Below are 27342 nucleotides of genomic sequence, written 5' to 3'. Positions count from 1 at the left end.
AACACAGGCCCCGTGAGATCACAACTCCCACTCTCCTGAGGTAGTGGTTTGGCTCTGTTGTGAGGTTACAAACGAATGAGCCTCCAGCATTCCCCACCAACAAGTAACAGCTTCAACTGGACTTTACGAGTTTATTTCATTTATGCTCTCTGGTAAGTATTTCCACTGAACTAAGTGTTCCTAGATGAAAATTATTCAGAAACCTCTGTTTAGAGGACTCAATCTAAACTTTGCAGAGGTTTTCATGATCTGGCCCCTGCCTGCCTATTCCATCCCTCGTCTGACTGCTCTGTCAGGCCTGCATTACTTTCCAGCACGGCAGACTTACAGAGCAGCCCTTTGCCTTTCTTGCCTGCGTGCCTGCTGTCCTCTATCCTATAATACCCCAGCCCAGGTTGACTGCATTGCCAGTGCTAACTCATCCTTTCCGTGGAATACAGTAAGGCCCCTGCATAGGAACCTTCAATCTGTGAACTTTCAAAGAAGTGATCGTGTGTTCTGTCAACGTCAGGCGGGAGTGAAACTGCAGGCTGCCCTCCATTTCCTGTTGCTGAGGGTCCAGCTCTACCATCTCCCACCTCCTCTCCCTCCTCCAGTCAGGAACTCTTCTTGCCTGTTCACTGGATCCCAGCCCCTGGATGCCAGCTGCAGTACTGTACTATTCTACCTTTCAAGGTACTGTCCTCTAAGATTAAAAGTGTTTTCTCTTTCTTGTGGTTTTTTTTATGTATTATTTGTTTGAAAAGAATTATAAACCTATTATAGTACCCTGCTATATAGCTGATTGTGTTAATTGGCTACTTAGGCTAACTTTGTTGCACTTACGAACACACCGGACTTACAAATGTGCTCTCAGAATGGAACTCATTCGTATATAGGGGACTTACTGTATTTTTTGGTGGCTCCAGACAGATTTTTCTGTTTCTGCTTCATTCTGCTATGGTGCTTCGTTTAAACGCCTTAATCAAAGCAATTACCTGTTATACTGTTGTGGTTTGTTTGTGTCTCCCTTCTAAATTATCTCCAGCATCCAACCCAGAGCCTGGCACGCAGAAGATACTCAACAGCTGTCTGTGGAGGGGCTCAATGAGCCCAGTCCTATACGCTGGATGCCACCTAAATTCTTGGGGCCCTGGGTGTGGATGGAGTCCCGACCGTAGCCCAGCATCTTCACGGGTTGCATGTGGCACCTCAGCTGTCTCATTTATAATCCATGCGTCAGTCATTGTATTCCAGGTTGCTCTTCACTGTCATTTTAGCCTTTAGCTGCTTACCAAAGTGAGCTAATTAAAGCTGATATGAGTATTGCTACTCCAGCTTTCTTTTGACTTCCATTTGCATGGAATATCTTTTTCCATCCCTTCACTTTCAGTCTATATGTATCCCTTGGTCTGAAGTGGGTTTCTTGTAGGCAGCATATAGAAGGGTCTTGTTTTTGTATCCATTCAGCCAGTCTGTGTCTTTTGGTTGGAGCATTTAATCCATTTACATTTAAGGTGATTATCGACATGTGTGTTCCAATTCCCATTTTCTTAATTGTTTTGGGTTTATATTTGTAGGTGTTTTCCTTTTCTTGTGTTTCCTACTTAGAGAAGTTCCTTTAGCACTTGTTGTAAGGCTGGTTTGGTGGTGCTGAATTCTCTTCACTTTTGCTTGTCTGGAAAGCTTTTGATTTCTCCTTCAAATCTGAATGAGATTCTTGCTGGGTAGAGTATTCTTGGCTGTAGGTTTCTCTCTTTCAGGACTTTCAGTATATCCTGCCATTCCCTTCTGGCCTGCAGAGTTTCTGTTGAGAGGTCAGCTGTTATCCTGATGGGTTTTCCCTTATTGTGGGAAGACATTCTGGAACCTTTTTGAAACATTGAAAATGTTGAAGTATGTGGGCCGATCGATGGGATTCAGAATGTCCTGCTTGAGCAGTGGAGGAGCTGAGGGTGCGGGGCGTGGAGACTAATATCACCCTGTTTGGTCCTGAGGGATGGCTGGTTAGCCAAAGACGGGTAAGATTCCTCAGAGGAGGAACAACCTAAGACAGGCACAGCCGCAGAGGGGCCAACAGGGGTGGTGCATAGAGCCTTCCTTATATCACCGTGTTTGGCCCTGGAGGATGACTGGTTAGCCAGAGACGGGTAAGATTCCTCAAGGGAGGAACAACCTAAGACAGGCACAGTCGCAGAGGGGCCAACACGGGTGGGGCACAGACCCTTAATCCTTCTGAGAGAGGTCTCCTGCCCCCAGGGCTGCTTTGCTCTCCACGCCCAGCTCAAACCCATGCCACGCCCAGCTCAAATCCACACCCAGCTCAAATCCACACCCTGCTCAAATCAGGACCCAGGAGGCAAACAAAGATCATTGCCCCCAGTCATGTGAGGCCTTTGATTGTTTATGGGATTAACCTGGGAGTGTCAGACCCTTAGGCTATGCCGAGAACTCAATAAAAGCAACGTGGGATCAATCAGCGAGGCTCTTGATCCTAGAGGTCTTGAGTCCCCCGGTCCCATCTTTCTCTTCAGTCTGTGTCTGTGTGTTCTTCAAGCTTGCGGCACCCGTCACTCACCTCGAGTCGCCGAGTTGATCCCGGCACCTTATATGTTGTTTGTTGCTTTTCTCTTGCTGCTTTTATTATTTTTTCTTTGTGTTTAATTGTTGTTAGTGTGATTAATATATGCCTTGGTGTATTTCTCCTTGGGTTTATTCTGTATGGGACTCTCTGTGCTTCTTGGACTTGGTTAATTATTTCCTTTCCCATGTTGGGGAAGTTTTCCACTATAACCTCTTCAAATATTTTCTCAGACCCTTTCTTGTTTTCTTCTTCTTCTGGGATGCCTATAATTCGAATGTTGTTATGCTTAATGTTATCACTGAGGTCTCTGAGACTGTCTTCTATTCTTTTTTCTTTTTCCTGCTCTGTGGCGTTTATTTCCCCCATTCTGTCTTCCAACTCACTTATTCGTTCTTCTGCTTCAGTCATTCTGCTGGTTATAGCATCTAGAGTATTTTTAATTTCAGTTATTTTGTTATCCATTGTAATTAAAGCTGAATTATTTTAATTGCTAATCATCGAGAAAAAAGCTTTTCTGTTTTTTTTTAATGGCAATAGCAGAATGTGTGTATTATCCTACCATTAAAAAAAGCCAGTGTTCTTGTTTCAAAATTATGATAGGTCCACGGCTTCCAGACGTAAGTGTGGACCATCAGAGCATAAAGAATGGTTGTGTTGTGTGGAGCACAGAATTGACCCAGATCCTACTTCCATTAGTGTCACATCATATTACTCAGGAAAAGCCCAGTGGTCATTAGGCGTGAACACTGAAGCTGTGTGCTGAGATGCTCACAGGGGGTTGATGGCTTGGCACGTTAATCACAGCCCTGGTGCCCTCCTCTTTTACATTCAAAACCTACTCTGGAGGTTATTTTTCCACAAAAAATTTTCATACATAAAAATATTTCTCTAGTTGATAAAAAAATTGAGACAAAATGGTGTGTCTCTTCAAAGGGTAGCTAAGGGATGAAACGGCGAATTTTGAAAATTATGTTAAGATGATCCACAAATATCTACTGCTTCCACTGCTTCAAAAATACTACAGGAAATGCTGTTTTGGACTGGCTCAGGGTGTTACCAAGCCGACTGTGGGTCAGCTTGCCCAACACAAAGCAAAGCCAATCTACTGACACTGGATAGTGGTGAAAGAAAGCACAGTGTTTACTGCAAGGTGCCAAGCAAGGAGAATGGGCAGCTAATGACCCAAACTCCTGGATGGCTCTTAGGGAGGGTTTTTCAAGGCAACATTGGGGGTGAGAGTCACAGAGTATGTGATCAGCTCATGGACATTTTTCTCCCTGGTTGGTAGTAAGGTAACAGGGTGATGTTTCAGGAATCTTAATCATCAGCCTTCTGGTTCCAACCAGTCTGTGTCTATGGGCTTGGGGTCTGCATGTAGTCGCCATCCTACACCAGGTAGTGGTCTTAGTTTCAGATGAAGAGTGTAAAGAAATGCATCAGATTGTTACCTATATTCGTTCAGGGGAAGCTAGGAGTCTTGGGACTCTATTGTTCTAATCATTAACTGCTTTACTCTGTTCTTTGTAACTCAGGGAAGGCCAAACACAAAGTGGGGTGGGGTGGGGTGGTGGGGTTGCACAAGGGGGCTTGTAGCCAGGGAGGCCCTTCAGGGTCCTGCTCGGTTTCAGGGACCTGTCTGTTTTTCTACTTTGTCTTTGATGGTGGCGCAATGGGATATTTTGCAGGAAAGCTGCCCTTTCTGGTCAAACATCGGAAGGTTAGGAAAGGACCATGAGTATTTCTCTGTTATGAGTCTGTCCTTCTTGCAATGTCTAAAATACCTCTTGGAGTCTAGAGTTGTTGCAGCCTGGGTCACTCACCTATAGAGGTTAAGACCATTCAGTAAGATGACAAGCTAGTTTATTAAGCAAGGCTTCTTTTTTAATTTTAAAGGATTCATGAGAATCTCCTAGTTCTGGGGACTTAAGCTTTAGAAAGCTGATGCTTTGCCCTTCTATACTATTTATGACTGTTTAGTCATACATCTTTTAATGCGTCCATTCAAAAATATTTGTTGAGTGTTTTCTAGTACCCAATACAATGCCGAGCACTGGAAACACACAGTACCTGCCTTGCTACCTGAGGCACCAAGTGCTAGGCACAGCATGTCGTTGAGTATGGAGGAGGGAGTGAAGTAAGAAAAGGCTTCAAGCAGCCTTCGAGCTCATGTACAAAGAAGAGGAGGGGAGTGGGCAATTCAAGGCAAAGAGAACGGGATGGGGGAAGGCGCAGAGGCAGGCAGGAAAGTGTATCACACGTCCAGAAACAAAACAACAATCTAGAGAAGGTACAGATGTGGAGGCATGGGGAAGAGTAGCTGGAGACGTGGTGGGAAGGGCTTTGCATAGCCTACAAGGGTTTGCAGTTTTTTCAGGTGGTGGTGAGAGGTGTCAAAGGTTTTAGAGGCCAGGTATATTCTGATCAGATTTATGTTTTACAGAAATCTCTTCTGAGCATTGTGAAGGAAGGACTGAACATAGAGAGTCTATAAACATGGAGGGCATTTGGAGCTGCTGGGAAGAGGAAGACTAATATTTATTGAAGATCCGCAATGTGCCAGATATTGTGCCAGGCTCTTGACATGTTATCATATTTAGTGTTTACTACAGTGTATGAAATTGGAATTGTAATTCTCATTTAAGATGGAAGGCTGGTGGTACAGTGGTTAAGAATCCACCTGCCAATGCAGGGGACCCAGATTTGAGCCCTGGTCCGGGAAGATCCCACATGCCTCAGAACAACTAATCCTGTGCACTAAAAATATGGAGCCTGTGCTCTAGAGCCTGTGAGCCACAACTACTGAGCCCATGTGCCACAACTACTGAAACCCAAGCACCTAGAGCCCGTGCTTCACAATAAGAGAAGCCACTGCAATGAGAAGCCCACACAACGCAATGAAGAGTAGCACCTGCTCTCTGCAATTACATAAAGCCCAAGCACAGCAATGAAGACCCAACGTAGCCAATAAATAAGTAAATAAATAAATAAATAAATAAATAAGTTTATAAAATAAATACGTAAGGCTAAATAACTTGTCCAAGATCACTGAGCTAGATGGTAGTAGAACCGAGCTTTGATTCCATTCTGTCAGATTCTGTAGCTGCTGTTCTTTCCTTTTCGCCAGAGGGGATGATAAGTGTGTGAATTATGTCAGTGACAAAGCTAAAGAAGCATCCTCCCTCCCCACAGAGGACTCCTAATTTAGTTGCACCTCATTTGGAAGCTTCTCCATCCACTTCATCATTCTAATTGCTTTAATATGACAAATTGACTGATTACTAGCTGGTTATTTATAACCACGGTGGAATTAGTTGCTTGGTTCAATCAAGCAACCAAACAGTAACTGATTTGTAATGACTCAATTTATCAAAGTATTCAGAATGGTTGGTGTGTGTAGACAAAACTTACATTAGCATCAGACAAATGTGCAATTGGACAAGAAGGGAATATCTGACTATTCACAAATGACATCTGAACCAAAAGGTTCTAACCCTAGCTCGACCTATAGCTAAGTGGACAGGTCATAGTTCTGAGTGCTAAGAGATGTTCTGGAAAACCTTCTTTTTTGTTTTGCTGACAAAGAAACTGAAGCTTGGAAAGCATCAGGGATTTTCCCAGGTCTCCCGGCCAGAAAAATAACGGAGCTTAGACTTGCACCATCTGCATTGTTCTGATGCCCAATCCCAGAGAGCTTGTCCCACTGTGCCTGCTGCACTGTGACACTGAGCAGGTCACTTAGCCTCTTGAATCCTCAATTACTTTGCCTACAACTTGAGAGAATTGGTGGGTGTATCACTTAGCTTTTACTCTCTAAGAAACTACATACTCAAAACTTAGCAGCTTGAAACAACAACTGTTTTATGTAGCTCTTGATTCTGTGCTGTGTCCTCGTGGTTGTTCTGTTCAGGACTGGCTCAGCAGAGCTCTAGCGGACTTTCTCCTGCTTCTGTGATCAGCTGGTGGGTCTAGAATGATCTAGTATAGCCTCACTGATGCTTCTCGTGGTTGATAGACCATCAACTGGGAATTGTCCACTGGGAGCACCTCCATTTTCCTCCACAAGGCATTTCACCCTCTGGCTGGCTTGCTCTGGCTTGTATACATGTTGTTCTCACAGGGCCGAGCTCACAAATCCCAATGAGCTTGTTCTTTGGAAATCTTTGCTATGCGTGTTTCCTATTCTCCCACTGGCTAAGGCAGTTCACGTGATGTGGTACAGAGCTCCTGAAATGGCTCCCAGTGATTCCTGCCTCCTGATATTCATGTCTTTGTGTAACTCCCGCCCCTTGTATGAGGGCTGGACCTAGTGACTTGTTTCTAATGAATAGACTATGGCAAGAATGATGGGCTATCCCTTCTGAGTCTAGGTGGGTATAAAAGACTGACACTCTCTGACTCTTTTTACGTGCTTGTTCTGGTAAATCAAGCTGCCTTATGAAGAGGCCCATGTGGCAAGGAACTGAGAGTACCTTCCAGGCAACAACCAGTGAGGAACTGAGACCTTCAGCCCAACGGTCCTTTAAGGAATCAAATCCTGGCAACAACCAGTGAGTGAGTGATCTTGGAAGTAGACCCTTCCCCAGTGGAAACTTCAGAAGAGAATGCAGTTCTGGCCCATAACTTCATTGCAGCCTTGCGAGAGACCTTGAAGCAGGGGACCTAGCCAAGTCATGCCTGGAGTCCTGACCCATAGAAATTGTGTTCTGTTAATTTGGGGATGATTTGTTATTCAGCAATAGATAACTAATACATGTAGCTAAGCTCAGAATCAGTGAGGGAGGAAAATATTCAAGGATGTGATTACAGGAAAAGTAATTAGAGGAATTATTTACACGTATTTACAAACAACTTACCACAGATGGACTTCCTCCAGCCTTTGGGAGTCTGAGATGGAATAACTTCCACTATGTCAACAATGATTTATTCTCTTCTCTTGTATTGGGAACAAGATGGTGAACAAGACAGAGGCCATGTTCCTGTCCTCAAGGAGCCTACAGTTTGTAACAGAAGCGGGGGGATAAGGAAAGACATTAATTCAATAATTCCTCCTTTAATTATGTGCTGAAAGCTGTGTTAAGTGATACAAAGGAAGTGAGTATGTAACTTAGTTTGGGTTAGTCAGAGAAAACTTGAGAGAGTGGCAGATAAACTGAAGACATAGGCAGGAGAGAAAGAGGCAGGGAATATGAAAATTCCAGGCAGCAGCATTCTTTTTTCTAAATTTATTTATTTATTGGCTGAGTTGGGTCTTTGTTGCTCCGTACTGACTTTCTCTAGTTGTGGAGAGCAGCAGCTACTCTTTGTTGTGGTGCGCAGGCTTCTCATTGGAGTGGCTTCTCTTATTGTGGAGCATGGTCTCTAGCTGCATGGGCTTCAGGAGTTACAGCATGTGGGCTCAACAGTTGTGGCTCACGGGCTCTAGAGCACAGGCTCATTAGTTCTGGCGCCCAGGCTTATTTGCTCCAAGGGACGTGGTAACTTCCTGGACCAGGGCTTTAATCCCTATCCCCTGCACTGGCAGATGGATTCTTAACACTGCACTACCAGGGAAGTCCCCAGGCAGTAGCATTCTTCAAGGGGAGCTGGATAGGTGGTCAGCAGCTGTGAAACAAGTTTATATTTATGGTCAAATTTATGGTCAAATATCCTGCTGTGTGATAATGGTATTGTGGCTTATCGTTTTTAAAAGTTCATTTAGAGATAAATGTTAAGATATTTATGGATGAAATTATATGATTTCTGGGGTCTGCTTGAAAATAATCCATTGGTGGGGGGGAGGGGTCAGGAGTGGGTAGAGCTTAGGTAAAACAAGATTTTCAAAATGAGTTAATAATTATTGAAACTAGGTGATGGACGCATGTGAGTTCATTCCACTAGTCTCTCTAGTTTGTATTTTCCATAATAAAACTTTGAAAACTTATATCGGGACAACATATCCTAAAGGCTGTGTGGATGTGTTTGAGAGGTCACAGCACATATACCTCCGCCTGCTCCACTGCAGCCAATAGAGTTTAATAACATCTTTAGGGCAAGTGAATGGAAAGAGTTTTATGTTACAGAAAATGTAAAGGCTTCTCAGTTTCAAATCATATGGCTAACATAAAGTAGGGTATTTACCTTGCCTCCTCGCTGTAACATGTTACTTCTCTTGCTCATTTATCACTAGCTAAGATGGCATCATTTCACATATAGTAGAATCTTACAACATGGTTCACCCTAGAGTAAAAGCCAGTGGAAAGATGCCATTCAAACATTCGTTACAGAAACAATTCTAAGACCTTATATAACATGGACAGTATTAGAGTGAATGTATGGGTTGGGGAAGGAGAAAAATAGGGTAGGAGAGATGGGAATCCCCTTTTATTTGAAAAATTCTGGGGTGGCTTGCTATAATGGATTATGAATTTCTTGGATTAAGTTTTCTCTTCCTTTTATTCCTGTTATTCTGAGGTGGGTCAGGCTGTGAAATTAACAGCAGGGATGGAGAATGTTTATGAGTCAGGGATGTACTTCCTCAGGATTATTTTGGTCAGGGGAGAGGGATGCCTGGGGCTGAAGCTGAAGACATGATGCTTCAGGTTTATAACTGTTTCAACGTTAGGTTGTTGGCGAAATCATATTTTGAGATTTTGATTCATACCTTTCTTGAAAATACTCTGCCACCAAATTGAATCTCTCGTCAACCTATAATAAATGAAGACTTCACTAGGTCAGATGTGTGCAAATTACATTTCCCTCCTTAAGCTGAGGTTAAATAAAAGGGAAGATTCTTATGGCAATGAGGATTTTTAGAGCTTGAAGATGAATTTGGTTATTTCAAAACCATGATGAGTCTCCTTGTCAGTAGAAAGCGGGAAAGGAATAAAGTCATGGAGAAGGTGGACCTGGGCATAAACATGTTCCCACACAGCATTTGTGCTGAGAGGCTTTGCTGTTGTTCCCTGGGCCATGGCAATTACAGGCATTTTCCTCTATTCTGAAAATCGTCTGGCAAATAGCGAGAGAAGGTCCCCTCCTTTTCTGTGTTCAAGGCTGGGTTCTGGCCTTGTTACAGGAAAACGCTAATTCTGAACTGCGCTCCGGGGAGCAAATGGTTTGTTTTCTCCTCACGAATCCTGCTTCGGGCTGGGTTCTCAGCAGAGGAGCCTGGCATGGAGAATCTATTTGGAGCAACTTGTCCCCAAGAGGGAAGAAGGCAAGCTGACTGGGTGAGAGAGCTGTGGCCACCATCAGGGCCAGTCACAGCCGCTGGTCAGGGCCGGCATTAACACGCAGTGCCGCACACAAGAGTCCACAGGAACCACGAGTCTTGTTTGTATGCCCACAACCACACATACTACACACACCCAACTCCACCCATATACACCAGGCACTTACACTCAATATTCCAGTCACATGCACCACACTGCCAAATACACACCAGACACATACACACATGCTATCTAACAACCGTGCCCCACACACTGAACGTACACATGGACACACACATTCTCAGCTACTCGAATACCACACACAGAACATATACCCACACAGAAACACACTACTGACACGGCTACTGTAGAGCACAGGGAACGAACTATACTCAATATTTTGTGATGTATATTCTGAAAAAGTATATATATATATTCACTTTTATAAATCACTTTGCTGTACACCTGAAACTAACACAAGTGTAAAACAACTATACTTCAATTTAAGGAAAAGAATTGCCCAAGCAGAATTTACCATTCAACCGTTTATTGTAATAGAATTAATTACATTTAAAAATAAAAAAATAAAAATTTAAACCGCATTTAAAAAATATTAAATTTTGAAATAATGGGCAGGAGGTAGCTCCGGGGGAGCACGCGCGTGTCGCGTGTGCACGTGCGCGTGACCCCAGGGGCCTGTGAGGCCAGACACCCTGCGGGGCGTGTATGAGGGCTACGAGGGCTACGTGGGCCGCGCGTGGGGACACGCTGGGCCTGTGAGGAAACCTCGCTCCCAGTGGCCCAGGGACCAGCCCCTTGGGGTCCGGGCGGGCGTGTCCTCGGCGTGCACAGCCCTCCGCGGAGAGAGGACGGGGCGGGGGGGGGGGGTTGGCGCCGAGTGTGTGTGCAAAGTGTGCGTGGAAGCTGGCGTGCGTGTGAAAACCGAGCCACCGAGGCGGGTGTGTTCCTGACGGCCCTCCGTGGGTCGGGGAGGGGCCTCCCTCAGCCTCTGGGGCCTGAGGGAGCGCGCGGCGCCCGAGGGGACGCCGACCACCCCACACTCCTGCCCGGCGCGTGTGAGGAGGCGGGGCGGCGGAGGGACTCGCGGCGTCGGCCATAGGCGCGCGCGCGTGCGCGCGTGCGTGTGCGCGTGCGTGTGCGCGTGCGTGTGCGCGTGCGTGTGCGCGTGCGTGTGCGCGTGCGTGTGCGCGTGGGGTGCGGCGCGCGCCGCGGCGGAGGGAGTGAGAGAGGGAGAGAGGGAGGGAGAGAGGGAGGGAGAGAGGGAGGGAGAGAGAGAGAGAGGGAGAGAGGGAGAGAGGGAGGGAGGGGAGGTGGCGGCAGGCCCAGCCCCCGGTCGCCGCGCTCGGGGCGGCTCCTCTGCGAGCCTAGAGCCGCCGCGCTCCCGCCGCCGCCTCCACCGCCGCCGCCGCGGGCTCCTCCACGGCCGCCGCCGCCGCGCCCTGACGTGAGTCCCGGCCCGCGCCGAGCCCTCCCGCGTCCGCAGCCGGCCCGGCTTGCCGCCCGCCCAGACGCCGCTCCTCCCGAGCCCCGGGTGTCGGCTCCGCGGAGGGAGAGGAGATGCGTGCGGCCGCGGCGCCGGCGCCCGAGCGCGGCTGGAAGAGCGAGAAAGTGGACGAGGCTCAGGCCCTGGCGCGGAGCTGCGCCGCCCGCAGACCCGACTTCCAGCCGTGCGACGGGCTCTCCATCTGTGCCACGCACAGCCACGGCAAGTGCTTCAAGCTGCACTGGTGCTGCCACCTGGGGTGGTGTCACTGTAAGTCGAGCCGCGCCTCGCCGCCTGTCGCCGCCTGTCGCCGCGGTCCCGGGGCGCGCGCGGGGCCGTCCGGGGTCGCGGCGGGGACTCTGCGGCCGGGGGGTTCGGGGCTGGGTCGGGGCCGCCCTGGGGTGCTGGCGGCGGGAACTGCCCTCGCGCCGGCCGCGGCGGGTCGGCGCCGCCCTGGCCACGAGCTGGGATCCGCGGGGAGCCTCGCGTTCGCCGCTCTGCAGAAGCGAATCTCCCAGTCCCGGGAACGCTGGGGTTTCCTTGCTGTTGTTGCCGCTTTCTTTCTGCCCGAGACGCCCGGGCAGCGTGTTGAGAGAGGGTAGACGGCCATCAGAGTTGACGACCACCAGAGGGGAAGCTTTTTTTCGGGGCTGATGGTTAAAAGATGCTTCTCTCTCTCTTTCTCACGTTTGTCTTAATGGGCTGCTCTTTGCAAGAAAGACAGCCCTCGGAATTCGGATGGTAGCGCCTGTCTTGTATCCAGATTGAGAAAGCGCTAAAGTGTGAGGGACTGCTTCCAAGAAGTTAATAGGAACAGTTTGCAAGGGTGAACTCCTTGAATACCCAGTTCCAGCATATAGAGCCCGTGTACTGTAGAGAGTGTTGTAAAATTACAAAAATAAAATGAATGACAGTAAGCTTCAATTATCTTCCACTCATTTCTCGAACTAAATGGCCTAGACCTTCTCGCGAAGTTTATCCTGCCTGTGATTTTTTGAAAGGATTTAAGTAGCCATTGAATCAGAAATTCACAATTTGATTAGTCCATGGTATTTGGCCTGGTATATGTGACGAATTATTTCTTTTGAGACAGGTATTTGAAACTTAGTTTCCATATAACGTTATAATAGAGGGTATTGGAGTGCTTACGTAGGACACAAATTTCCAAAGTGATTTTTTAAAAAAATAAATTTACCTGTTTATTTATTTATTGGCTGCGTTGGGTCTTCATTACTGCACACAGCCTTTCTCTAGTTGTGGTGTGTGGGCCCCTCATTGCAGTGGCTTCTCTTGTTGGGGAGCACAGGCTTTAGGCGCACAGGTTTCAGTAGTTGTGGTGCTTGAGCTTAGTTGCTCCGAGGCATGTGGATGGAGCGGGGATGGAACCCGTGTCCCCTGCATTGGCAGGCGGATTGTTAACCACTGAGCCACCTAGGAAGTCCCCCAAAGTGATCTTAAATTAAAAGTATTTCTTCCTTGTTGGTTAGGAAAACATGGCTACGAACAAGAGATGCAGTACAAAGCCAATCCTTATTTATATTAATTGAACATAATAGACTATTTTAGATTGAATTTATGACATCAAGGATAGAGAATTCTAACATTTTCTTTAGAAATACAAGGTACATTGGACAGTATTGATTTTTTTGCATTTTGTGTGCTGATGGGTCAGTTTCTTCTTGTATCGGGTTATTCCTGTTGCTCTCAGATCCATTCCTATTTATATGGCATTGCTTCCTTGGGGGAGAGGGTGCAAAGTTGGAAGTAACAACTGTGGGAAACCTGTGTTGCTGAAGTACACAAGTGGGGTGAATCTGGTGAGTCCATTTCCTGGGGAAGTACAGAATCATAGTGTAGACTGTGAGGAACATGAAAGATGGTCCAGTTGGGAGCATGTCTCAATTCATCAGTCTCCCCTTTAAGTACACCCTTACTGATGGGAACCTTGCAGTCTTCTCAGGTGGTGCTTCATTCATTAGACAGCTTTAACTCTTAAAATGCTCTTCCTTATATGGAGCTGAAGTCAGTTCTCTAGAACTTCTTTCCACTGCTCCTATTTCTACCTTATGCAATCATATAGAACAGCCTTAATCTGTTTTAGATTAAGTCCGTTTCAACTCTTCAGGTGTACACATTAGTTTTTCACGGATATAGACTATCTTTTTACCGTATCCCCAATCACAGGCACAGTCACAGCATCTGGCCTGAAATAGGTTTGAAATTCACGTTTGTTGAATGACTGAATGAAGGTAGCCATTGTTTTCCTCTTGGGGCATTGTTTGGTCCTATTCCTAAATCTCCGTTCCCTTCTGCCTTTCCTTTAATGGTATTCAGCCCCCTAAGCACCGTGGTTTTTCTTTTTTGAACATGTGTGCCAATATGGTTATGATCCTTTGAAGACAGTGACCCCTAGCAGGGTGCACAACATCCCAGTTGTGGGCTGATCTGTCCAGAGTTCAGCAGGACTGCTATCTCCCACATTTGAGATACTGTTTCTGCAGCTAGCATCACGTTAGCTTTTCTTATTTCCACATCATATTGAGCGTGTCGCTATCAGATTGAAGTAAGCTTGCTGTGAACTAAGCCATGAAGCCTCTTCTGTGTTTGTGTGTTTATTTAACATTTGTGGCATAAGTTACAGCGCCTGCCTGTCTCGGAGTTACACATGTATATTTGGATATGGGTAGTCGCTGATCCCGTAGCTATATTTCCCTCTTTCCTTCTTGGTCAAATTGTGGAACAGGAGAAGGCCACAGGTGAAAGTGCTGAACTGCCCTTTAGGTTGAGAGCGATTCATTAATGAGCACTTGCTGTTGTGGTGGTTAAACAGTTACCTCACTACCTAATTATACAATTATCCATCTTCTGCTTATCTTATCTGTATGGGTATAATGAGAACCTGGTCAAATACTTTGTCGAAATTCTACCGACATACCAATTTTACATCTTTTTGATGTATGATGTTTGTCTATCTATAAACATACTCTTTAAAAAAAGAATGGAAATTAGATTAGTCTCGTATAATACAGGTTGTTTCCACACGTGCTTAACATATTCTTTTCTAAGCGATTGGAATCTATTTTTAAAATAAATAAGGTGAATTTCGAAAAGGATTGACACTGAGTATACTGAACTGTTGGCAATTCTTTCTATTTTATTTTTTTTTAATCAGGCCTACATTTATTTGCTCTTTTCCAGTCTCTGGCGGCCCTCGGGGTCTCTGTGCTTCCTCTACCGTTGGTGGTTCAGTGATCACATCCAAGAACAGCTTCAGTTCATTTAGAGCAGCCAGGTGCTCTGTTACAGTCTCCTCACCTATACTGGGCATCAATTCTACATTTTTTAAGCCCCAATATTATTTTTCTTGAACAGAAGCAGAGTTAACATAGTTGCAAAGTTCTACTTCCTTTGGCATTTATGAACATAACATCAGGCCTAAGCAGAATTCCTTTAATTTTGTTGAACATGTATCAAGCACATTTTCTTTTTTCTTTCTTTTTTTTTTTTTTGATCTTTATTGGAGTCTGATAACTTTACATTGTTGTGCCAGTTTCCGCTGTACAACAAAGTGAATCCGCTGTATTTATACATATCCAGTAAAACCTTGGTTTGCAAGTGTAATTCGTTCTGGAAACAAGCTTGTAATCCAAAGCACTTGTATATCAAAGAGAATTTCCCCATAAGAAATAATGGAAACTCAGATGATTCGTTCCACAACCCAAAAATCTTCATATAAAAATGATTACAATGCTTTGTTGCTGCACAGGGGCTTTCTCTAGTTGCAGTAGGCGGGGGCTACTCTTCTTTGTGGTGCGCTCTCACGTGTTTTCTGAAGGTCTGGAATCTGGGAGTAGCTTAGGTGGGTGATTCCGATTCAGTCTCTCAGGAAGCTTCAGTGAAGCTGTTGAGTGGGATGCAGTCATCTTAAAGCTTGCCAGGGGCTTGAGGAACTAAAGTTGACCATTGAACAGCTTTGAATTGTGTTGGTCCACTTTCATGTGGCTTTTAAAAAATTACATGTGGCTTTTAAAAACATTACAGTAATACGTGATCTGCGGTTGGTTGAATCTCTAGATGTGGAACCGTAGGTATGGAAGATCCATGACTACAACGGGCCGCCTTTAACTTATATGTGGGTTTTTGACTGAGCAGAGGGTTGGTCCCCCAAACCTCCCCCCGTTGTTTAAGGGTCAGTTGTACTTCCAAGACTGTTCACTCACATAGCTGTTTGCAGGAGGCCTTAGTTCCTTGACAACAAGAATTTCTGAGTGTCTTCCTGACAAGGCAGCTAGCTTCTCCCAGAGCAAGTTATCAAGAGCAAGCAAAAAGCTGCACTGCTTTTTATGATCTGGTTCGCGGATTAGCAAACGTTTTTAAAGGGCTAAGTAATAAACGTTTTAGGCTTGCATGCCATAGAATATTGTAACTACTTACCTCAGTTGTTTCAGTGCAAAGACAGCTACATAGAATATGTAAACAAATAGGGATGATATGTCCACTACAACTTGATGTATAAAAATAGGCAGCCAGCCCACATACTATAGTTTGCTAACCCCTGACCTGGTCTCCAAAGCTGCATGCCCTCATTTTCCCTTTATTCATTCATTAGAAGGAAGTTGTTAGGGTCCAGCCCACGCTCAAGGGAAGAGGAATTAGGCTCTATCTCTTGACGGGAGGAATAAAAGAATTTCTGGATGTATCTTTTTTTTTTGAGTTTCAGTGTTTTATTTAAATATAGTTGATTTACAATATTTTATTAGTTTCAGATGTACAACATAGTGATTCAATATTTTTGTAGATTATATTCCATATAAAGTTATTATAAAATATTGGCCATATTCCCTGTGCTATGCAGTATATCCTTGTAGCTTATTTATTTTATACATAGTAGTTTACACCTCTTAATCACCTCTTAATCCCTTACCCCTATTTTGTCTCTCCTCCTTCCTTCCCTCTCCCCACTGGTACCACTAGTTTGTTGTCTATATCTGTGAGTCTCCTTTTTGTCTTGTTCATTCATTGCTTTTATTTTTTTAGATTCTACATATAAGAGAACATACAGTATTACTCTTTCTCTGGCTTACGTCACTAAGTGTAATACCCTGCAGGTCCATCTGTGTCGTTGCAAATTTTCACTTGTTTTTATGGCTGAGTAATAACCCATTATATATATGTTTTTTATATATATATGATATGTATGGAATATATGTACATAATATATACATTACATCTTCTTTATCCATTGATCTGTTGGTGGACACCTAAGTTGCCTCTTTGTCTTGACCATTGTAGATAATGCTGCTCTGAACATTGGGTTACATGTATCTTTTTGAATTAGCATTTTTGTTTTCCTTGGATATATACCCAGGAGTGGAATTTTTGGATCATGTGTTAGTTCTATTTTTGGTTTTTCAAGGGACCTCCATACTCTTTTCCGTCATGTCTGCATCAATTTATGAATATTTTCCCACGAACAGTATACTTGGGTTCTCTTTTCTCCACGTCCTCACCAACATTTGTTGTTTGTAATCTCTTTGATAATAGCCATTCTGAGAGGTGTGAGGTGATATTGCATTGTGGTTTCATTTGCATTTCTCTCATAATTAGTGATGCTGAGCATCTTTTCATGTGCCTGTTGGCCATCTGTATGTCTTCTTCGGAAAAATGTCTGTTTAGGTCTTCTGCCCATTTTTTTAAATTATTTTTTTTAACTGAGTTGTATGAACTGTGCATATGTTTTGGATATTAACCCCTTATCAATCATATGATTTGCAAATATTTTCTTCCATTCAGCAGGCTGTCTCTTCATTTTGTCACTGGTTTCCTTTGCTATGCAAAAAAAGCTTTTAGTTTAATTGGGTCCCATTTAGTTTTTTTGATCATTTTTGTGTGTTTGTTTTATGTTTTCTTTGTTGTTATTGTTGTTTTTTTAGTTTGCTTTCTGTTTTTGTTTTTGTTAGTTTTGTTTTTATTGTTTATTTTCATTTTGGGGTTCTTTTGTTTGGGTGTTTTCTTGTTTTCTCTTTTTTGTCTTTTGTTTGTTTTTATTTGTTTGGCTTTGTTTTTATCATTAGTCTTGGGTTTTGTTTTTTCTTTTTTGGTGTTGTTTGTTTTTTATTTTTGGTATTTGTCTTGGGTTTTGTTTATCTGTTTGTTTTCTTTTTCTTTTTTCTTTTTTGGCTGGGCTGCATGGCTTGCAGGGGTCTTGGTTCCCGGGCCTAAGCCCCCAGGATGGGAGCACTGGACCACCAGAGAATTCTTAACCCCAGGGAATATTAACCAGAGTGAGCTCTCCTGGAGGTCTCCATCTCAACACCAGGACCTGGCTCCACCCAACTGCCTGCAGGCTTCAGTGCTGGATGCCTCAGGCCAAACAACCAGTAAGACAGGAACATAGCCCCAACCATTAGCAGACAGGCTTCCTAAAGTCATACTAAGTTCACAGACACCCCAAAACACACCCCCTGATGCAGCCCTGCCCATCAGAGGGACAAGACTCAGCTCCATCCACCAGAGTACAGGCACCGGTCCCTCCCACCAGAAAGCCTACACAAGCCCCTGAACCAACCTCACCCACCAGGGGGAACATACCAGAAGCACTATGACCCTGCATCCTGAGGAAAGGAGACAACAAACAATTTAAAAAGGTCAGTGAGGACTTCCTAGGTGGCGCAGTGGTTAAGAATCTGCCTGTCAATGCAGGGGACACGGGTTCGAGCCCTGCTTTGGGAAGATTCCACATGCCACGGAGCAACTAACCCATGCGCCACAACTATTGAGCCTGTGCTCTAGAGCCTGTGAGCCACAACTATTGAGCCCATGTGCTGCAACTGTTGAAGCCCACGTGCCTAAGGCCTGTGCTCCACAGCAAGAGAAGCCACTACAATGAGCAGCCTGCGCACCACAATGAAGAGTAGCCCCCGCTCACAGCAACTAGAGAAAGCCCGTGTGCAGCAACGAAGACCGAATGCAGTCAATAAATAAATAAATAAATAAATAAATACATTAATTAATTTAAAAAGGTCAGTGATACTTTTAATGACTCTGTGGACCATTGGAGCTAAATAATTTACTGAAAGTCACAACATTAGCCAATGGCCGTCAGTTCTGAAGTCTAAGCCTTGTAATTCTATTCATTCATTCATTCATTCATTCATTCAGGAGAGACACCAGGCCAGGCATTAGGGATACAAACATGAATACCGTAACCCCCTGCCTTTGAGGATCTTTCTATCTGGTGAGGGAGGCAGACCTTTTAATGAAAAAATAATTCTGCATTAATGTTATCAGAGGTCTGTCTAGAACCTTCATTCAGACAATGTGCTTTTTCCCCTTTGCTGCCAACATACTGTAACTTGCTAAAAATAAGTACAACATATATTTTAATCAAATTTTAAATCCTTTGAACCGCCTTTTAATATATATGTTTATATGTATGTGTGTTTTTTGTTTGTTTTTTTGCCCACACCACGCAGCTTGTGGGATCTCAGTTCACGACCAGGTGTTGAACCTGGGCCAAAGCACTAAATGCACCAAATTCTTACCACTAGGACACTGGCGAAGTTCCGAACCACATTTTTAAGAGTCAGAGAATCACAATTTCTGCAGTTCTTAGAGTCAGTCTGTTTGGATTCTATGCTACTAACCATGTGACTGACCTTAAACACATCACTTCACCTTATTAGCCTCATTTTCTCTTCAAGGTCCTACCCGGAGTAAACTTTGTCTTCTTCTGTCTAGTAGGAAAAATATATATCTTCCACTGTGACCACTAGATGGCTTCTTTGCTTTGCTTCACCTCTCTACCTCTTCCCTCTCCTCTCTCAATTGCCCTTCCTTCCTACTTATCTCCCTTTCTCTCTTTCTCCCTTTCTCTCTCCCTTTCTCCCTTTCTCTCTTCCTTCCTTCCTTCCTTCCTTTCTTTTCTTTCTTTCTTTTCTTTCTTTCTCTAACCAAGGATTTTATTATACACCTATCTGACCGACCATCTATATTGAGATAAATTGAGTATCCAAGACTCCGGGGGAGAACAGGTTTAAAATGTTTGTTGAATGAATGAAAGGAAGAGTGGAGTCTCGGACTACTTCCTTACCCTTCTATCCCCTACTATTACTGCCCGCTACTACTGCCCCTTTCTTCTATAAAAATACTTCCTCTTCTTAAAGTGGTGGCAGTGGGAAGAGGCAGAAAAGATGAAACAATAGATAGGCTTTGAGTTGGGAGGAGAATGGAGAAAAAGGCATTGCTTTGAGTCGCAAACATCAGTGCACTCTGGTATTTATGGATGAAATAATGTCTGAGACTTATTTTAAAATAATATGTGAGGGTTCAGATGATAAAGATTGATTATATGTTGATATTGTTGAAGGTGGGTATCTTGGGTTTCATTATATTCTTTCCATTTTTTGGTGTATGCTTGAAAATTTCCACAATACAGAATTAAAAATAAGATAGAGCATGAGTGCATTTCCCTTCATGTAGACAAGACCAAGTTGAAACTACCCCACTGAATTTCAATTAGGTTGCTTTTGCCTGATGTTACAGGAAACTTGTCACAGACTGGGTTTTGCGGAAGTAGACACTGATATGGAGATGGGGAGAAAGATTTGTATTAGGAATGGACGAAAGCAGGCTTGGCCAGAGAAAGAAGTTGAACTGGTATTCAAGTCCAAGGAATCTTCAGCCCACCTGGGTATAGCCCATCAAAGTATCTTGTGTCAGGCTGAAATGGCCATCCCTTTATCATGGATGCAGTCTGCCCCAGAAAGGGTGTAATCTCAAGCGAGGTGGCTCTCTGCAGCTGAGGCAGACCCTGAAGAAGCTGACAGCTGGGGGCTGCATGCTGCCCACATTTCCAGAGCTTCACAGCAAGTCCTCCTTCGAGGGGGACTTGGCAGCATATCTTGGCCTCTTCCACAAAACACAACGAAAACTGGCTTAAGCAACAGGGGGTGTATTGACGTCTCTAAGTGCACTGTTATGACAGGCATTGGGGTTGGTTGCTCCAGCAACTCAATCATATCATCCAGGACCCTTGTTTCTTTGCCTCTTTGCCCTGCCTTCAGTAGCATTTGCTTCCGCTTACGGTCGGCTTCCCTCAAGGTGGCAAATGGCCGTAGCAGCTCATCTTCACATGTTTACACAGTGCACGCGCTTAGAGGGGATGGACACACATTCAGTAATTCCAGGGTGATTCTCAGGCTAGAAGAGAGAAGAATATGTGTTAATTTATGGACTGGGCACTCTATAACTTTTATCCTCTTAATTGTAGTATAGGGCTTTATGTTAGTTGCCATTAATGTCATGCTGACGCAGAGTCGCAGTAGAATTCTGCATCAGTTTAGGACAGACAGGGTAATACTGCAGGAAGTAAACGACCCCCAAACCTAAATGTCTTAGAACAATTCAGATTAATTTCTCACTCATGCTACTTACATTCCTAACTTACATTGCTCTGGTTGTGCCAAGAGACTCTGTTCATTTTGGTCACTCGGAAACCCAGGCTGATTGAGCAACCAGTGTTTTGAACATTTCCAGTAGCCAAGCCAGAGGGAAAAGGGTTCCAGTAAAGCAGGCATTAACTTAATGCTTCCACTGCTTCTGCTCACATTTTATAGGCCACAGCAGTGTCACATGATCTCACTTCACTGTGCAGGAAGTGCAATACTACCATGGGTAAGAAGAGTAGAAAACTAGAATATTTGTGAACAACACCAATGACTATTAGAAAGCCAGCTCTATATTTTAGGTCTCAGTGACACACACTCATCTTGAATTCAAGTGTACCAATCTGTGGATAAAGTACAAAGCAGCAGGAATTTTCCTTAATAGTTTCTCTCATTTAATTCTATTAAAATGTGAGCAGTTATATACTGTGTAGTCATGAAATTATTCTGACATTCTTAGTTGCCCAGCTTGAAAAATAGTAGAGTTCAAGGTGGAAGCAAGTCAAGAACACTGTAGCGAACTACTCAAAGCTTCCCTCATGAGTTTCTTAACCAAGGATGTGCATTAAAATTCTCTGGGGGACTTTATAAAATTGCCAATCCAGAGGAGAAAAAGATGGCGGCGAAGTAGAGGGACGTGGAATGCATCCCTCTCCACAGATGCATTGGGAAAGCACCGAAGGACGCAATAATTCCCACAGAGAACCAACTGAACACCAACAGATGGCCTCGGACACCAGAAAGGACCACAAGGAGCCCGACATAACCGGTAGGGAGGCATCTACGATGGCTCAAAGAGGGTGAAGCGGCGGAGCTGTGGCAGACGGGAGGGAGGGAGAAACATACGGAGGGTCCGCACCGCAGCTCAGCGTTCCCGGACCGAGACGTCGATTCACAGCTGAACAGAGGGTCCAGGAGGGGGACCGTGGGAACCGGGGACCTGGTTCAGGGTGACAAACATTGTTGCCAGTAAGGTGACAGACTGAGAGGACAGGAGGGAAGAGGTCCGCGGTAAGGAGTGCCTGTCCCTGAGAGCTGCCCGGCCATGATGGCGGCTGGATGCTGCAGGCTCATGGGCGGGGGGGAGGAGCAGCGGGCATAGCCACTGTCTCTCTTCCAGCACCTCTGCAACAGGCAGTGGAGAGCCGCCCTGTGGGCCACCTAAGGCGCTCAGGGATAACAAGGACCCTCAGGCACTCGGGCAGGGCTAGATTAAAACCCTTTGGAAGACTGGCAGCAGGGAGGCTGCCGAGGGAAAAAAAAAAAAACCCGAGAGAGGCCCAACTCTGAGACTTTCTGTTTACACCTGAGCCACCGGCGTCCCTCTGCAACAGGCACCTCCAAGCCCGACTGAAACAGCAGTGCGCCACTGCTCACTCACTCCCAGGGGAAGGAGCCACTATTGTATCCTCTCCCTCTCCACACACCAACGCTTACAGATGAACAATAAAGGAAGCTCTGCTGGTCACAGAATAATGCAAAAAAACCCAAGGAGAGTAGAAGGACACTTACAGCTGAGACTCTAAGGAAACAGAAATATTAGTATCAATCCTATTGAACTGGTCCATTCTGGGATCAGTTCTGGATTTTTTTTCTCTCTCTCTCTTTTTTTTGTTTTTCCTTTATTAATTACGATCTTAGTCCTAAGGGATCTACAAGTTTTATAACATAATTTTTTTAATGATATTTTTATTCTATTTTTATTTTTTTGCCTTTTTATATACTTCTATATCTAGCTAAATTTTTGGTAGTACGGACAATATATCTCATACTTTCCTTTCATCCCTATCTTTTATACATTTCTATTCCTTTCTTTTTATTTGCATATTTCCAATCACACTACGCTCTTCTGTTCCCCTTTCTTCCAGCCATTTTAAGTTTATTTTATCTTAACATAGTTATAAGCAACACTATCGATCTGATCAGACTCCTTGCTCTATTCTCCAGATGACGCACCACCTTGGTATTTAATATTAGGTTTTTGTCTTTATCTTAGTTCTTAGTACAGTTGTCTAATTTCATTCTGAGAATCTCCATTCTGTCTGGTGGTACTCTAGCTCTTTTCTATATTTGATCCTAGCTTACAAAATCTCCCTGGATTAATGTTTGTATGTGTAAGGTGTTATTTGTTTGTTTGTTTGCTTTTGCTTTTGTAACTGATTTGTTCTGTTTCAGTTGTCAATTTCTGTTGGGTTTCTCTTTGAATATCTGATAGCACACTGGGGTTCTGTCAGGTCTTTCCAGAGCCTTATGTCCTAACGGATTCAGTAATTGTGTGTCTTATACATGTATGTGTTTCCTAGACTTAGTATTTGTTTAATCGAATACTTGGACATTAGTCTGAGGCTTGGACAGTCTTCTATAAACACCTCTATCGCCAGGACAAGCAACTCCAAAAGTTTGGCAACCATGAGGAAACAAAGAAACACCATGCAGGCAAAGGAGCAGGAAAAAAACCCACAAGACCAAATAAATGAGGAGGAAATAGGAAAAATGCCAGAAAAAGAATTCAGAGTAATGATAGTAAAAATGATACAAAATCTCAATAACAAAATAGAGAAAGTACAAGAAACAGTTCATAAGAACTCAGAAAAACAAACAGCAATGGATAACAAAATAACTGAAATTAAAAATACTCTAGATGCTATAACCAGCAAAATGACTGAGGCAGAAGAATGAATAAGTGAGTTGGAAGACAGAATGGGGGAAATAAACACCACAGAGCAGGAAAAAGAAAAAAGAATAAAAAGAATAGAAGACAGTCTCAAAGACCTCAGTGATAACATTAAACGTACCAACATTTGAATTATAGGCATCCCAGAAGAAGAAAACAAGAAAGGGTCTGAGAAAATATTTGAAGAGGTTATAGTGGAAGACTTCCCCAACATGGGAAAGGAAATAATTAACCAAGTCCAAGAAGCACAGAGAGTCCCATACAGAATAAACCCAAGGAGAAATACACCAAGGCATATATTAATCACACTAACAACAATTAAACACAAAGAAAAATTAATAAAAGCAGCAAGAGAAAAGCAACAAACAACATATAAGGGAAAACCCATCAGGATAACAGCTGACCTTTCTGCAGAAGCTCTGCAGGCCAGAAGGGAATGGCAGGATATACTGAAAGTCCTGAAAGAGAGAAACCTACAGCCAAGAATACTCTACCCAGCAAGAATCTCATTCAGATTTGAGGGAGAAATCAAAAGCTTTCCAGACAAGCAAAAGTTAAGAGAATTCAGCACCACCAAACCAGCCTTACAACAAGTGCTAAAGGAACTTCTCTAAGTAGGAAACACAAGAAAAGGAAAACACCTACAAATACAAACCCAAAACAATTAAGAAAATGGGATACAGATACAGAGAATGGACTGGAGAACTCGAGGTATGGGAGGGGGCGGGGGGTGAAGGGGAAACTGAGATGAAGCGAGAGAGTAGCACAGACATATATATACTACCAACTGTAAAATAGTCAGTAGGAAGTTGTTGTATAACAAAGGGAGTCCAACTCGAGGATGGAAGATGCCTTAGAGGACTGGGGCGGGGAGGGTGGGGGGGACTCGAGGGGGGGCATCAAGGAAGGGAGGGAATACGGGGATATGTGTATAAAAACAGTTGATTGAACCTGGTGTACCCCCCAAAAAATAAAAAAAATAAATTAATTAATTAAAAAAAAAAAAAAGAAAATGGGAATTGGAACACACATGTCAATAATCACCTTAAATGTAAATGGATTAAATGCTCCAACCAAAAGACACAGACTGGCTGAATGGATACAAAAACAAGACCCTTCTATATGCTGCCTACAAGAAACCCACTTCAGACCAAGGGATACATGTAGACTGAAAGTAAAGGGATGGAAAAAGATATTCCATGCAAATGGAAGTCAAAAGAAAGCTGGAGTAGCAATACTCATATCAGACAAATTAGACTTGAAAGTAAAGACTATTAAAAGAGACAAAGAAGGACACTACCTAATGATCAAGGGATCCATTCAAGAGGAACATATCACAATGGTAAATATCTATGCCCCCAACAAAGGAGCACCTCAATACATAAGGCAGGGCTTCCTAGGTGGCGCAGTGGTTAAGAATCTGCCTGCCAATGCAGAGGTCACGGGTTCGATCCCAGCTCCAGGAAGATCCCACATGCCGCAGAGCAACTAAGCCCGTGTGCCTTAATAAAAAAAAAAAAAAAAAAAAGGCAAATGCTAACAGCTATAAAAGGGGAAATCGACAGTAACACAATAATAGTGGGAGACTTGAACACCCCACTTACATCAATGGACAGATCAAACAGAAAATAAATAAGGACACACAAGCTTTAAATGATGCATTAGACCATCTTGACTTAACGGATATTTATAGGACATTCCATCCAAAAACGACAGAATACACCTTCTCAAGTGCACACGGAACATTTTCCAGGATAGATCACATCTTGGGTCACAAATCAAACCTCAGCAAATTCAAGAAAATTGAAATCATATCAAGCATCTTCTCAGACTGCAACGCCATGAGACTAGATATCAATTACAGGAAAAAAACTGCAAAAAATACAAACACATGGAGGCTAAACAATTCACTCTTAAACAACCAAGAAATCACTAAAGAAATCAAAGAGGAAATCAAAAAATATCTAGAAACAAATGACAACGAAAACACAACAACCCAAAACCTATGGGATGCAGCAAAAGCAGTTCTAAGAGGGAAGTTTATAGCAATACAGTCCTACCTTAAGAAACAAGAAAATTATCGAACAAACAACCTAACCTTACTCCTAAAACAATTAGAGAAAGAGGAACAAAGAAGCCCCAAAGTGAGCAGAAGGAAAGAAATCATAAAGATCAGATCAGAAATAAATGAAAAAGAAAGGAAGGAAGCTATAGCAAAAATTAATAAAACTAAAAGCTGGTTCTTTGAGAAGATTAACAAAATTGATAAACCATTAGCCAGACTCATCAAGAACAAAAGGGAGAAGATGCAAATCAACAGAATTAGAAATGACAAAGGAGAAGTCACAACGGACACCTCAGAAATACAAGATCATGAGAGACTGCTACAAGCAACTCTATGCCAATAAATTGGATAACCTGGAAGAAATGGATACATTCTTAGAAAAATACAATCTTCCAAGACTGAACCAGGAAGAAATAGAAAATATGAACAGACCAATCACAAGTACAGAAATTGAGGCAGTGATTAAAAATCTCCCAACACACAAAAGCCCAGGACCAGATGGATTCACTGGCGAATTCTATCAAACATTTTGAGAAGAGCTAACACCTATCCTTCTCAAACTCCTCCAAAATATAGCAGAAGGAGGAACACTCCCAAACTCATTCTACGAGGCCACCATCACCCTGATACCAAAACCAGGCAAAGATGTCACAAAAAAAGAAAATTACAGACCAATATCACTGATGAATATAGATGCAAAAATCCTCAACAAAATACTAGCTAACAGACTCCAACAGCACATTAAAAAGATCATCCACCATGATCAAGTGGGGTTTATCCCTGGGATGCAAGGATTCTTCAATATACGCAAATCAATCAACGTGATACATCATATCAACAAATTGAAGGATAAAAACCATATGATCATCTCAATAGGTGCAGAAAAAGCTTTTGACAAAGTTCAACATCCATTTATGATAAAAGCTCTCCAGAAAATGGGCATAGAAGGAAATTACCTCAATATAATAAAAGCCATATATGAGAAACCAAAAGCCAGCATCGTTCTAAATGGTGAAAAACTGAAAGAATTCCCTCTAAGAACAGGAACAAGACAAGGGTGTCCACTCTCACCATTATTATTCAACAGTTTTGGAAGTTTTAGCGACAGTAATCAGAGAAGAAAATGAAATAAAAGGAATCCAAATTGGAAAAGAAGAAGTAAAATTGTCACTCTTTGCAGATGACATGATATTATACATAGAAAACCCTAAAGACTCTACCAGAAAACTGCTAGCACTAATTGATGAATTTAGTAAAGTAGCAGGATATAAAACTGGTGCGCAGAAATCTCTTGCATTCCTATGCACTAACAATGGAATAGCAGAAAGAGAAATTAAGGAAACTCTCCCATTCACCATTGCAACCAAAAGAATAAAATACCTAGGAATAAACCTGCGAAAGGAGGCAAAAGATCTGTACACAGAAAACTTTAAGACATTGCTGAAAGAAATCAAAGACGACACAAACAGATGGAGGGACATACCATATTCTTGGATTGGAAGAATCAACATAGTGAAAATGACTGTACTACCCAAAGCAATTTACAGATTCAATGCAATCCCTATCAAATTACCAATGGCATTTTTCACAGAACTAGAGCAAGAAATCTTATGATTTGTATGGAAACGCAAAAGACCCCAAATAGCCAAAGCAATCTTGAGAAGGAAAAATGGAGTTGGTGGAATCAGGCTTCCTGACTTCAAACTATACTACAAGGCCATAGTGATCAAGACAGTATGGTACTGGCACAAAAATAGAAAGGAAGACCAATGGAATAGAATAGAGAACTCAGAAGTAAGCCCAAACACCTATGGGCACCTTATCTTTGACAAAGGAGGCACGAATATACAATGGAAAAAAGACAGCCTCTTCAATAAGTGGTGCTGGGAAAATTGGACAG

General features: G+C 43.3%; 1 protein-coding gene across 5 annotated transcripts in view; it reads left to right on the top strand.

The window, feature by feature from the left end:
- Positions 1–11075: 11075 nt before the first annotated feature.
- The window catches only part of EHHADH (enoyl-CoA hydratase and 3-hydroxyacyl CoA dehydrogenase), a 78322-nt gene continuing 62055 nt past the window's right edge, over positions 11076–27342 (top strand). Inside the window, exon 1 of one of the 5 annotated variants that reach the window (XM_057738671.1) lies at positions 11076–11218. The gene's annotated coding sequence lies outside the window, so the exon portion shown is untranslated. Of the gene's footprint in view, positions 11219–11391; positions 11528–27342 lie in introns of those variants that run through there. The other 4 variants (XM_057738667.1, XM_057738673.1, XM_057738668.1 and 1 more) reach the window with 4 other exon arrangements.

The sequence above is a fragment of the Hippopotamus amphibius genome, chromosome 6 (assembly GCF_030028045.1).
Source record: "Hippopotamus amphibius kiboko isolate mHipAmp2 chromosome 6, mHipAmp2.hap2, whole genome shotgun sequence".
NCBI classification, from domain to species: domain Eukaryota; kingdom Metazoa; phylum Chordata; class Mammalia; order Artiodactyla; family Hippopotamidae; genus Hippopotamus; species Hippopotamus amphibius.
Note: the sequence above shows the minus strand (reverse complement) of the source record. Positions and strands in the feature narration are given on the sequence as shown.